The following is a 12,553-nucleotide window of genomic DNA, read 5'->3' on the forward strand; positions in this document are numbered from 1 at the left end:
CAGGGAGCAGGCAGGGAACAGGGAGCAGGCAGGGAATGAGGAGCAGGGAGCAGGCAGGGAACAGGGAGCAGGCAGGGAATAGGGAGCAGGGAGTAGGGAGCAGGCAGCAGCTGGTGCCCGCCGCGGGCTCGGCTCGGCTCGGCTCCCCTCCGCTCGGCTCGGCCCGGCTCCGCTCCGCTCCGCTCGGCTCCCCTCCGCTTGGCCCGGCTCGGCTCGGCTCGGCTCGGCTCCCCTCCCCTCTGCTCGGCCCGGCCCGGCCCGGCTCCCCTCCCCTCTGCCCGGCCCGGCCCGGCCCGGCCCGGCCCGGCTCCCCTCCCCTCTGCCCGGCCCGGCCCGGCCCGGCCCGGCTCCCCTCCGCCCGGCCCGGCCCGGCCCGGCTCCCCTCCGCCCGGCCCGGCCCGGCCCGGCCCGGCTCCCCTCCGCCCGGCTCCGCTCGGCTCGGCCCAGCTCCCCTCGGCCCGGCTCGGCTCCCCTCGGCCCGGCTCGGCTCCCCTCGGCCCGGCTCGGCCCGGCCCGGCCCGGCGCTGCGCTGCGCTGCCCCCCGCGCGGCCAATGGGCTCGGGCGCTCCACCTGCCATCCCCGGCGCGCCCAATGGCGGCGCGGCCCCGGCGCTGCGCCCGCCGCGGCCAATGGGAGCCCGCGCTGGCTCTCGTTAATGATGCAGCAGTCCAGGGAAGACTATCACATGTGAGCTGGCCGCCTGCCAGCATGGAGACACCGAGAGAGCAAGGTAAACAACTTTCCAACGCCAAAATGATGACATTTAATCCCTAAATGCTCGCTTCCCGGCTCGACTCATCTTTAACCCCTTTCAGCTGGTGTGGAAGCGTCTGGAAGGCACCCGTCTACCTGTCCCCAGTGCTTTTAAAAACTGGACGACGTGCCCTGCAATGATCACTGCGTCACCGTTTGCCACTTTGCGAACTACGCAGTGACAAACCTCGGAGCTCTGAATCGCAGGGTGCCTGTTAACCCCTGCACCAACCCCTCGCCGACATGCCAGCCTCCGGGGACATGGGGGGGGATAAAAAGCCCAGACAAACCAGGAAAACAGCAGTCTTTGCAAAGTTGTCATCTCTCCCCCACGACTACTACCCTCCTCTGCAGTACAGCAATGCCGGCAAGAGTGACATTAGTACAACCTGTGCCGTCGCTCCATTGAGAAAACAGCTCTGACGCAGAACAGAGCAATCCTACCCAGCCAAAATAATAATAAAGGCACTTTGGGATCCGAACTTACGGACGCCGGGGGAGAGGGACGCCCTGCAAATAATCCAAATACGTAGCTGCAGCTCCAGCCCCATCCTGATCAAAGGGTACGTACGTGAGGGAGACGAACCGGACCGAAGAGCTGTGCCCGTGCACCATCTGCGCAGTCCTCAGCCCTCCGCTCGCTCTGGAGCGCCGCAGAAGAGAAGGTTCCAGAAATTTCCTTCCCGTTAACCCTTTCGGTGTCTGCCCACTCTCCCTCCCCGCGGGATTAAGCGCGCCGGGTCTCCAGCATCGTCAATGGGCGAAGCCTCCTACACCAAGCGAGCCCGAGAACAAGGTGCAAATGACAGTGGATGGTGGCAGGAGCCCAGTCCGTGGTGTTGGTGCCACTTCTCTTCCTGGAGCCCTCTCTGCCTCTCTTGCTGCCTCTCTCCCCTCTTGCTGCAGCAGGGCTGTTGCTGGTAGACCTATCGACGGAGCTTGCTCTCTCACTCTCTCGCTGAGCTCTGTGACGCAGCTCTAAATTCTCCAGCCTGCTCCTTGTGTTATAAGAGCGGAACTGCAGCTTTCCAGGGAGCCCGTGCCAGCGGTGCCAGGGCCAGGCAGATCGGAGGGAACGTCGCTCCTGGACTCTGCACCTTTTTTTGGCAATTATTCTGTTCCTCACCTCTGTTTCTGCACTTCCTCCCCGGCTCTCAGCCTCGCATCCACTTCTCTGCTTCTGAGTCATACTTGCCAGGTTAACTCTTTTAGGATTGGTAGTCAGCAGTACAAATCTCAAGCGATAGCAGCTGAAACCACAGCCAACTTTTCTGGTGTTTTCTGCTTTAAAGAAACCAAAGCAAATCTTGCTGGCTCTAAAAAACAAAAACACACGCACGCACACACACGTTGCAGTAGAGAGTTGGTGCTTTCTGATTAACTGTTTCGGTGACAGGAACCACTGCTTGACTTCCTGAAATAAAATATTTTAGGCCCACGTCCTGCAAATCCTCAGCAGACAGATCCCCTGGAGCACAAGGCAGCTTAAGAGGAGCTGCTGCTGTGAACAAACACAGGACTTCTGGGCATGAGGCTACTGCTGGCCCCACAAGCCCCTGCTCTGCTGGCCACAGGACATTGATCTGAGCGTGGTTCAGCTGCTGGGCAGATGCCTGGTGTGAGGTAAGGTGCTGAAAGTGCTGGAAAGCCATAGGATCTTCTTAATCTGAGCAGTATTAATAAGTGTTATCACACACACAGATTCAAAACGCTCGGCGTAGGCAGGGGAACTAATAACTGCGTTCCTGGAGTCACCAGAATCCAATAATCCCTGACAAAGACAGTCCACAAGCAGCTCTGCATTTCAGCACAGCAGGCATCATCCCCAGGCAAGGAGCCTTTTGCAGCTGCACGCTCTCTCCTTGCCTCTGCCCCCCAAATCCCTCGATTAACTCCGGTGCCTCCGGCCAGCCCCGGCAGCCGGCAGGGGAAGCAGAGCTCTGCCGGCACCGGGAAGTGTGGAGGAGGATCCGTGGTAGGTGCAGCTCCTGGGAATCAGGGAAGCTGATGGGGAGGCAGCGCTGTGTGAGGGAGTTCATGTGCACACACGGAGCAGCGAGGAGCAGTCCGTCAGGAAGCACGGAATGCAGAGAGATCCCTGCTCCCCACCTCCGTCTGCCATTTTAATTCCGACTTCAGAGCCGGCTGCGAGCGTTGGGTTTTTCACTACAACCAAAGCTGAAGTAACCACGGTTTTTTCTCCTCGCCGCGTCTGAAGAGCCTGAGCTATTTTGGGATTTGTCTGTACTACACTGAAAATGACACCTGTTACGCACCGACACAAATGAGAAAAATTACAAGCGCCCGGTTCCTCTGATAGGATCCTACAAAAAACAGAGTGAGATCCCGTGGATCAGGGCTGGGTGAGCAGCACAGGCTCTGCTGTGGGGTGAAGGGGATGACCCCGGTAACCGAACAGACACCAGTACGACAAATGTAAAGTCTGTAGTAGCTGATGCAAGGGGAAATCAAGCCTCCATGTGACCAGAAGAAGTAGTGCATGATCAACTAAATGCCACAATACATGGTTTCTTATGCAATCGAGCCCATGGGACTTCAGGCCTTACACATCCACTCTGTGGCCAAAGCTGCAGGGATTAACTCCTTCCTTAATGGCTCGAAGCGAGCACAGGCTCCTGAAATGAGTCATCCCCGCCCAGGCAGGCCGGGGTGAGCTGAGATGTGGAGCTGCCTGCGCTGCTGTGGTCACCCCCAGTTCTCCCAGGAGCCCCAGCACGCAGGGCCAGGGCGGATTTTCCGCGTTCCCGCTTTTCCCCGGTGGTTTGCAGCACACTGTGCAGGCAGGCAGAGGCCAGCTCAAGATCCACGGAGCTCCGAACATGACAGAGCGAGATGAAACACCAGAGCCAGATGAAACACTCAGAGCCTCAGAAATGGGGCAGTTCACTGATGCTTTCAGCTCACACCGCTTTTGTCAGGCCTGTGGTGCATTAAGAAGGTGAAGCCAGCTTTGATTTATTTCAAGTGACTTGTTCTGGTGGCTTTCAGGGGAATTGTGGCGTTTATTTTATGGTTTGCTTTCGTTTGAAAATCAGCAGCCCTGGAATGTTTCTATCTTTACCTGGCTCTGAGTACTTGCTGGTGGCACTCAGGCTCCCAAGAAGAACTCAGAGCTGTCTGCACTGGGAAACAATCTGCTATGTAAGAAATCTTGGGAAAACTTTGGCCCTCTGAACTGAGTGATGAGGCCTAAAACATAAAGTCATCTTCTGACACTCTTGGGCAGGATTTGACATTTTCTGTAAGGAAATAGAGGCCATGGTTCCACAATAAAAATCTAGGCTGCTTCTCTGGTTTAACTGGAGCCCATTTCCATGTGTTGGTACTGGTTTGGTTTTTTTTTTTCTTAGCTTTTTTTCTTTTCATTCCAGACTTTGAAAGTAGGAGGCAGAGGTTTGGTTTTGTAAGAGCTGCCTATGAGGGTGCAAAGTCCTGGGCTAGAAAGCAGGCTTGGGAAGTGGGAATAATCCATGGCTGTGGTCAGAGGGAGGCAGGGGAGATCAGTGCAGGGTTGGAATCCCTTCCAAAACTGGGGGTGACCCCATGGCTGATCACAGCTGGGCCCCGAGTGCTTACAGTGCTGATTAATAAAATAAAGAGTTTTTATTGTGCTAGATATTAACAAGATTTCACAACTTGCAACCGGGATGGTTTGGGCTGGATGTCTGGGGGAAAATACAATTTTTTGAGGAGGGAGGGAGGGGATTGACCCTCCAGGCTGTCATTGACAGTTCCCTCAGCACCACGAAAAAAAGTTCCCTCAGCACCACCAGGGAGCGTTTCCTCAGCTTCCAGAGGAAGTTTGGGCTTGCTCTGCTTCTGTGCCAGGCTGTACCTAAAGGCTCATCCTCAGTTCTCCAGCATCTCCCGTCGATTTTCTGCTCTCACGCTACGATGACCTTAATAGCAACAACATATGGAGTCTGACATTGCCCAAGTCTCGCCCTCGTGCACATCATTATTGCTGCTGGGGGTGCTAAAATAACCTGAGGAAGGCCCTGGGTGTTTTGAGTGCTGAAGGAAACCCTCGTGGTCCTGCCCGCACTTCCAGCTTCCTGCCGGGGAAGCCTTGGCTCAGGTTTCGGTTTAAATGCCATCGGCCACACCTTCCCCCAGCTCAGGAAGCACGATTGTTAAAATCAGGGCATGTTCCTGTTTAACTGAAAGGCTGAGATAAATAATCCAAAGGCCTCGTTGATGCCAAACGAATTCCTGCCCGGGACGGAGCAAGTCTGGGCAGCTGTAAATCTGTAACCCCTCGACCTCGGGAGCCACAGAAGGGGTGTCTTGGCACATCCCCTCGGGAGTGGCTGGGCACGAATGGAAGGAGCAAAGAATCGGGCAAAGGTGGACAGGGCAGTGGAAAAGTTTCTTCACTTTACCAACCCAGAGGCCTAAAAGCTGCTTTAAAATTCAGAATAACATGTTTTTCAAGTGCTGATGTGGGGTAGGTCTTGTTGAGTTTGTCAGTGATACCTCATCCTTACCAAACAGAACCTCGGTGAGGTGCAGAGTCACAACAAACATTTAGGTTTAGTTTTTTCCAGAAGGTTTATTGTTTTCCAGACAAGCTTCTTTAGTGCATTCTAGAGAAATGGCCAGTGAGTCCTTTCTTCACCAGCCCATAGAATCACAGACTGGTTTGAGTTGGAAGGGACCCTAAAGCCCATCCAGTCCCACTCCTGCCATGGGCAGGGACACCTCCCACTGTCCCAGGCTGCTCCAAGCCCCGTCCAGCCTGGCCTTGGACACTGCCAGGGATCCAGGGGCAGCCACAGCTGCTCTGGGCACCCTGTCCCACTTGGAACACTCTGTTGCTCTCCCTGGGGCCCCAAGCAGCAGGAGGAAGAGCAGCAGGCAGATAAAGAGCAATAAACCCCTTCCCAAACAGTTTTAAAGCCGATTCCGTGCATCTGTTTGGGTGTGCACAGCTGACAGTCCCCAAAGAGCGGGGTGGGGGATCCACAGTCCTCTTTGGGAGGTGGTTCAAGGGAATTGTGAGGAGCAGCTGGTGTCGAGATCAGAAGCCGCCACTGCCAGAGGTGTGGGATCGTTCCCGGGCACTGTCGGGGATGTGTTGGCACGGCTGTGCTGGCATTGGGGAGCCACATTTGCATGGAGCGTTCGCATTCTCGGTGCAAACCGAGCCCACGCCACAGAGCAGGCACTGAAATGGGAGCCTGAAGGTGAAAACCTGGCCCTCCCCCTGAAAACATGGAATTTTTCCGGTGAAGTCTAGGAAACTCCCAGCTGGAAGAGCCAGGATCCTTTTCAAAGAGGTGGCGGCACCACATTAACATCCCAGCTGCTTCAAAGCACAGCTTAATGGCCTGTGTTGAAGTCGGGGTCGGGGTATTTGGGATCCTCAGCCCTCGCCAGAACTCCTGGCTGGCACAGGGCACTGCGCTCACCCCCGGGACCCCCGGCCGCTCCTGCAGCCCTGGGAGCGGCTGTGGGGGCAGCTTTCACTCAGCTCCCGATCCAAGGAGCCGGCAGCGCGGAGACAAAAGGAATTATTTCAGCTATTAGCTGCTAAGAATAGAGGCGGCGGGGGTGCTGAGGTGCCTGACAGCGCAGCCGGAGGAGCGGGGATTGCAGGGGGAGCACGGAAATAGCCACGCTCCGGCTCAGCACCCGGAGCTCCGTGAGTCACCCCAGCCCCGGGCGGGGCCAGAGGTGCGGTGGGCAGGATTCAAGCTCGCCCTGCCCGTGCCCCGAGCAGAACCGGCCCCGGGCTGGGTTTGCAGGGGGAGCTTTGGCAGGGCAGCCTGGTTTTCCCTGCGGAGCATCTTCCCAATCCCGAGGCCGCGGACCGCCCACGGGAGGAAAACCCCAACCAGCCCCCACGCCGCCCCATGCTCTGCTAAAGGCACCGCTCCCCTGGCCAGGGCGTCCCCAGGGCCGCTCTGGCGCGGGCCAGGAGTATTTGGAAAAGGCGAACATTGCCGGGCCGGGCAGCGCGGCCGGAGGAGTCTCTTGATGTCGGTCCAGCCGTGTTCCAGGGTGGTTTCCGAAGCGCTAATCTTGAAGTTCCCTTTGCAAATACCTCATAATAGGTTAAGGGAACGCTCGGCAGGTATTTAAATGCGGGGCCAGTGAATGGAGAGGCGCTCAGAGATGGCTTTAACATCTTGTCCTGCTGCTATTTAACAAAAATCCTTTCGGTATCACTGCGTGTTTTTATCCAATATCGCTTGTAAGAGGCAATTTTCCTTCTGTGCTGTTTGTGCAGCGCAGGGTACAACACATTCCTGATCTATGACGAGGTTTCCAAACTCCATAGTAAAATGAATAATAACGATAGTAAACGTTGTATAACTTTTTTTTTCCTTCTCTTTTTTTATTTTTTTTTAATACAGCAACCTTTGTATTACTTTAGTGTGGATTTTCCAGTTATTGGGGGGGGGGGGAGGGGGGGAGGGAAGGGTTTTTGGAAAAACAAAACAAAAAATAACAATGGAATGAAAAAAAAAACCCAACCAAACCAAAACCCAAACAAATTCAAGGTTTGTAATAAAAGAAAAATCAGTCCTGGGTGCCACTGCAGAAAGAGTCGAGCTGGACAGAATTAAACAGCTCAGCTGGAGCGTGGACAGGGCAGCAGACAGCCTGCTAAAAATAGATTAATCCCAATTACAGCCACACTTCTGCTTTTCCCAGGTTTCCCGTCTCCCGTGGGCACAGGAGGCGGTGAATGGAGAGGGGCTCGGTGCCCGGGTGGCCGCAGCGGGGCCGGGGGCACTCGGTGCCCGTTCTTGCATAAGCCAGGGGCGCGGGGGGTGACGGTGACAGTGACGGTGACAGTGACAGTGACAGCAGCGTCCCCGCCTGCCGGCCCTGGCTCCGGCCCCAGCTGCCCAGCACGGCTTAACTCTGCTCCCTGCTGCAAATTGCTTTGCCGCTGACTCAAACCTCTGCAGGGCAGGGCTGCGGCTCCCTGGTTAAAGATCGAACCCCCGGCACCTCCCTCCCTCCCTCCCGGCTCGCTGAGCGTGGCCCGTGCCAGGCTCTGGTTAAAGCCCCGCAGCGGGGCTGTGCCAGAAATCCCTGCTGGTTTTATTTCCTCCGGGACAACGTTCGCACTCGGAGGCGACTGCTCCTCATGAGCAGCGTCACAAAATGTTTAGTGTGAAATAAAGAGATTTAAGCCTCTGTTTTCCAAACCCTGGTAAGTTTATTTGTCCTGTTCAGTCTAGGAAACTCTGGCAAACAACTCTTTTCCCACCAAAGGGATGGATATTAATTACCTATTTAAATATTTAGGCAGAAAATATATCCCTTCAGCTATAACAACTTAGTTCTGTTTTATCAGACACCAGGAGTGAATGCTCTGGGGTTTCTTTTAGTTTCCGTGTCAGAAATCAAACTTCAGTGTCTTGGATTTACCTGAGGAACAACTCCTGCAGGCACAGGGGGAACAGCATGGGTTTCATTTAAATGTCCAACTGAGCGTGGTGGGATGTTTTAAATAAAAACTGAAAGTCCTGGTGAAGGCCGGGACACAGCCCTGAGAGAGACAGGCCCATGTCCAGGGCTGGCAGGTTGCTCTGAGTGGGGAGAAGGGTTTGGGTGTGCTGGGGGGAACAGTATTTCTGCTTAGAGCTGATCAGAAAAGATTTCAATTTACATTTTTAGGGTTCTGCACTGAAATGCAGATCCAGGATTTGGCTTTTTTTGTTTTCAATTAAATGAGAAAGACTCAGTGCAGAGCTGTTGGTACCTGTGGGCTGCTGGGCACTCCCCCGAGCTGACAGGAATTCCCCTGCACAGCCCTGTTTGATTCCCCAGAAGACAGTCCCGCAGAGTCCCAGTCTCCTGCAGCCCAGCTGATGCTGGTGCAGAGTTTCTGGCTGTCCCGCAGTGCTGCTTGTCCCTCCTGCTGTCAGCTCCCGGCTCCCTGGAGTTGCACCCTGGGTACACACAAAAACCTCCCATTAAAAGTTCCGCCAACCTTGTAATGTAACAAAGCAACATTTTCCAATTGGGAAATGAACAAACGGGGAAAGAATCTGTTCAGGCATTCCCGAGCAGCCTGTTCAGCCCCGTGCTGGGCCAGCAGCAGCCCGTGCCCGGGAGCATCCCTGCTCCCCGTGCCCTCCGCAAGGTGTGCACAGAGCCCCGGGCCTGGCTTGGAGCTGCCCGCGGGTGGGAGGGCACATCCCACTGCCCGTGTGTGTCTGCCAGCCCTGCCTGGCGTGGCTGCTCTTCCAAGCACGGCAGGGATTGGGAAATGTGCCGTGATTCATCCGAGCCGCTGCAGCCCCGCTCCCACCCCGGCTCAGCACCCACGGGCGCCCGGGAGCTGCCAGACACACGGAGCAGCCCCGGCTCCTCGCCCAGCCCCGGCTGCCAGGGGAACGCCCAGAACGAGAACCTCGCTGCCACGAGGTTTTATATGATTTATACTGATCTGGGGGAAAGAAAAAAAAAAAAAAAAAATCCTGAAGTGCTTTTTATTACCGAAAATTATCATATTTGGGATTATCATATTCATCAGCTTGGCTGGGTGCGCCGGCGCCGGCGCTGACCGGGGCGTTCTGCTGTTCCTGCTGGGATTGGTGCTGGCAGCGCTGGCTGAGGTTTCTCTCTGCCTCTTGTCTCAGCCTGGAAACTGGGATTGTAAATTATTTTGGCCGGGGATAAACTGGCCTAAATAATTTGCTTGTACAGCGCTGAGCCACTGTGGCCTCTGGGTCTCAGCTGAGCCTTCTAGAGGCTTCTAAAAATAAGGAGTTCTAAGCTGTTATCTTTTAAAATACTTGGAAAAAAGAGGGGGCAAGGAGAGGATCCTTTCACAGCTGTTTTGGCCTCAAACTGCCAAGTTGTTTTTTTTTTTAATGTGTTTTCTTGATCAGTTGTCTCCATAGCCTTTCATAAAACAAGGGCCCACAAATTTAGGATAGTTATTTTGTACTTCCATAGCAAAAATAATTTGAAAACCACCAGTAATTTCTAAAACCCAAGCTACCATTAATAAAATAAAAATTAATCTTGAAACAGTATTTTTATGCACGAGTTGATTACTCTTCCCAGCCTGGAATTATTTTGCAAACAAAGCTCAATTAGAGAATGAACGTTTCCATTTTTTTTCCTAAGAAAAAATGGATATTGTTATTTTTCAAGATATTTTGGATTTTTTCTTTCTTAGCCAATTCTCATTAATCTCATTAGTCCCACCACAGATTTTTTTTCCCTTACCAGAATGGGAGAACTTTGTTTTGAGTGATTCCTTTGTATAATTCGTAAAGTAGAAACCAAAACATTAAACATTACAAACCAAAACAGATGAAAATACTTTCAGCTTTGCTCATGTTCCTGCCAATTATTTTTCTCTTTAAAAAACCCCACATAAACCAGCTCCTTCCCAGCCTGTTTTACTCCTTGAAAGGGGAAGGGAAAGCTGAGGATTCTTGTTCATCCTGCAGGAAGGGCCAGCACCTGAGGAATGGCAAGGACTGGGTTTAAGCCTCTAAGCTGGCATCTAATACTAGCCCTTCCCAAAAACCCCAAGAAAATAAGAACAAATTATCAAAAAAAAATAAACAAACAAACAAAAAAAACCCCCAAGAAAATAAGAATAAATTATCATGGAATGGTCTGGGCTGGGACTTTAAAGTTCTTTTCATTCCATGGGCAGGGACATATTCCACTGGACCAGGTTGCAGCCTTAAAATTTGGGATGCCCAAATGTGGGGTGCCCAAATACCACCCAGAAGTGACCAAAGGCCCCAGGGCTGGGACTGGCTCCTTCTGCCAGGGTCTCACAGGAGGCTGCTCTGCCCCAGCCCGATGCCATCCCTGGGGCTGCTGCCCACAGCCACTCCTGCCTGGGAAGTTTGGGGAAGTTTTCAGCTGTACTTTGGGGGCTCAGGGGGTTCTGGTGGCCGCCAGCCCGGCTCAGGCTGGCTCAGGTGTCCCCAAACGCCACGAGATGCTCTGCTCCGTGTGCCACTGGCCCGAGGTAACCCATAGCCCAGTTTTCCACCTGTAACCATGGCAACCTGAGCTATCTCGCAGAGGTGCCTGGCACCCCCCGGTAGTAACACCCTGCTCCGTCCCCGGGATCCTCCACGAGCACGTCCCAGCACAGCGAGGCGGCGTTCGCAGCGTCCCTGTTCCCAGTGCCGGCGTGGTAGAGGCCGAGTGGGAGGTGGGGGAGGAAACTGGGGATGAACGGGAATTCTGGAGAAGCCCAGGGCTCCCCGCAGCATCGTCGGCTCCTTGGCAACGGGGTGTGCCAGGAAGATGGGCACAGCACAGCTCCGGGGGACAGCAGCGTCCCCAGGAACCTGGCTGGGCTGGTTCTGCCACGGGGCAGGGGACAAGAGCACGTCTGGAGGATGTTTGGTGCATCTATGGCAGCGTGAAAGGTCCAGGATATTCATCAGAGAGTCTGTGGAACGGGAAATGCTCAGGAATGTGTCTCCTGGCATCTCGGCTGCCCCATTGCAGTCATCCCAGGTGGGGGAGAGGAGCTCGGGGGGATGGAGGGAGGCAGACAGGGTGTGGCAGGAGGAAACAAAGCCATCGGATGTGCCAGCAGTGAGCCAAGAATGCCCGAGCCCCGCATCCCAGCCTTCCTCAGGAGCTCTGGCATTCCCAGGAGTTTGCTTTCCAGCCTCTCTCCTTAGAATTCCCTGGTGAGATGTAACAGATGCTTTTTGGAAGGCTGTTCTGAACACCTGCAGCTCCTCTGCTGGAGATGGAGCACTCCTTCCCCTCCCTGCTGCAGGAGGGTCCAGGGGAGCGTTTGGCTCTGCACGGCCTTGACACCAAACCCAGCAGCCCCAGGGATGGAATCTGGGGTATCTAAAGCCATCCCTGCCTCGGAACAGGGAGGTTACAATGAGGCTGTCCAAGAGGAGAGCTGCTGTAGGAGGAGCATTCACCAATGAGAACTGAAGTGCCCAAATCTACATAAATAACCAGGCCGGGATTTTGGGAGGTTCTTGAGAATTCTGCAAACATTTTGAAAAATTGAGTATGCGGAGATGACAGAAAGTCATTGAGGCACATCCATGGGAAAAGGGTGAGGAGCAGAGGAAGGAGCTGCTGATGTGCAGTGGCTGGGGGAAAAATGATCTGATTAAATTCAGAATTTGTAGGTTCAAAGGGATGGGTTAAAAAACCCCAAGCCCACCAAGCCTCAGCGGACACGCCGAGTGCTGGACACGGTGTTACTCAGCAGTACAGGGAGAGCTGGCTGGGAAGGGCTGCAGCTCCTGCCATGCCCGGGGGCTCCTCCCTGGGTGTTCTCTGTGGGGCAAAGGCAGGCTCCTGGCAGCATGGATTTGTGCAGCCCCAGCAGGGCAGGGCTAATTCCCGTGTTTGCGTCATTCCAGTTACGTGACAAACTGTGCTGGGCACGCAGCGTGACAGGCTGTGGTCACAGAGCACCTGTGGGAGGCCAGGTAAACACAGCAGGGACGAGTTTCAGGCCGTACCCAAACAGTTCCTACCCATTTCACAGCCCAGCGTAGCCAGCGCTGAGAAATGCACCATTAAATCATATTTAAAGGGTGCAAAGTCTCCATTATTCCCTCTCCCAGTGCTTTATGGAAACGGCAGCTGGCTGGGAATGAGGTGGCAGGGCCACTGCCCTGGAGACCCACCCAGGTAAGAAAGTATTGGGAACAAAAGGGAAATGCTACATGGCAGTTTAAAGGCAAATATTTCTTTCCCAGAATACCAACGTAATTCCTGCAGCACAGAGAACAAAAGCTTCCTCTTGTAAATCCCTGGAAGTGTCCAAGGCCAGGCTGGATGAGGCCTGGAGCA

General features: G+C 54.3%; 1 long non-coding RNA gene across 1 annotated transcript; it reads left to right on the forward strand.

Moving 5' to 3' along the window:
* The first annotated feature begins 524 nt into the window (after positions 1-524).
* LOC116455220 lies at positions 525-4,090 on the forward strand. The gene is made up of 2 exons (XR_004244344.1): positions 525-731; positions 817-4,090. It is a non-coding gene; the product is annotated as an uncharacterized LOC116455220 (long non-coding RNA).
* The last annotated feature ends 8,463 nt before the right edge of the window (positions 4,091-12,553 follow it).

Source organism: Corvus moneduloides, chromosome 24, assembly GCF_009650955.1.
Source record: "Corvus moneduloides isolate bCorMon1 chromosome 24, bCorMon1.pri, whole genome shotgun sequence".
NCBI lineage: Eukaryota > Metazoa > Chordata > Aves > Passeriformes > Corvidae > Corvus > Corvus moneduloides.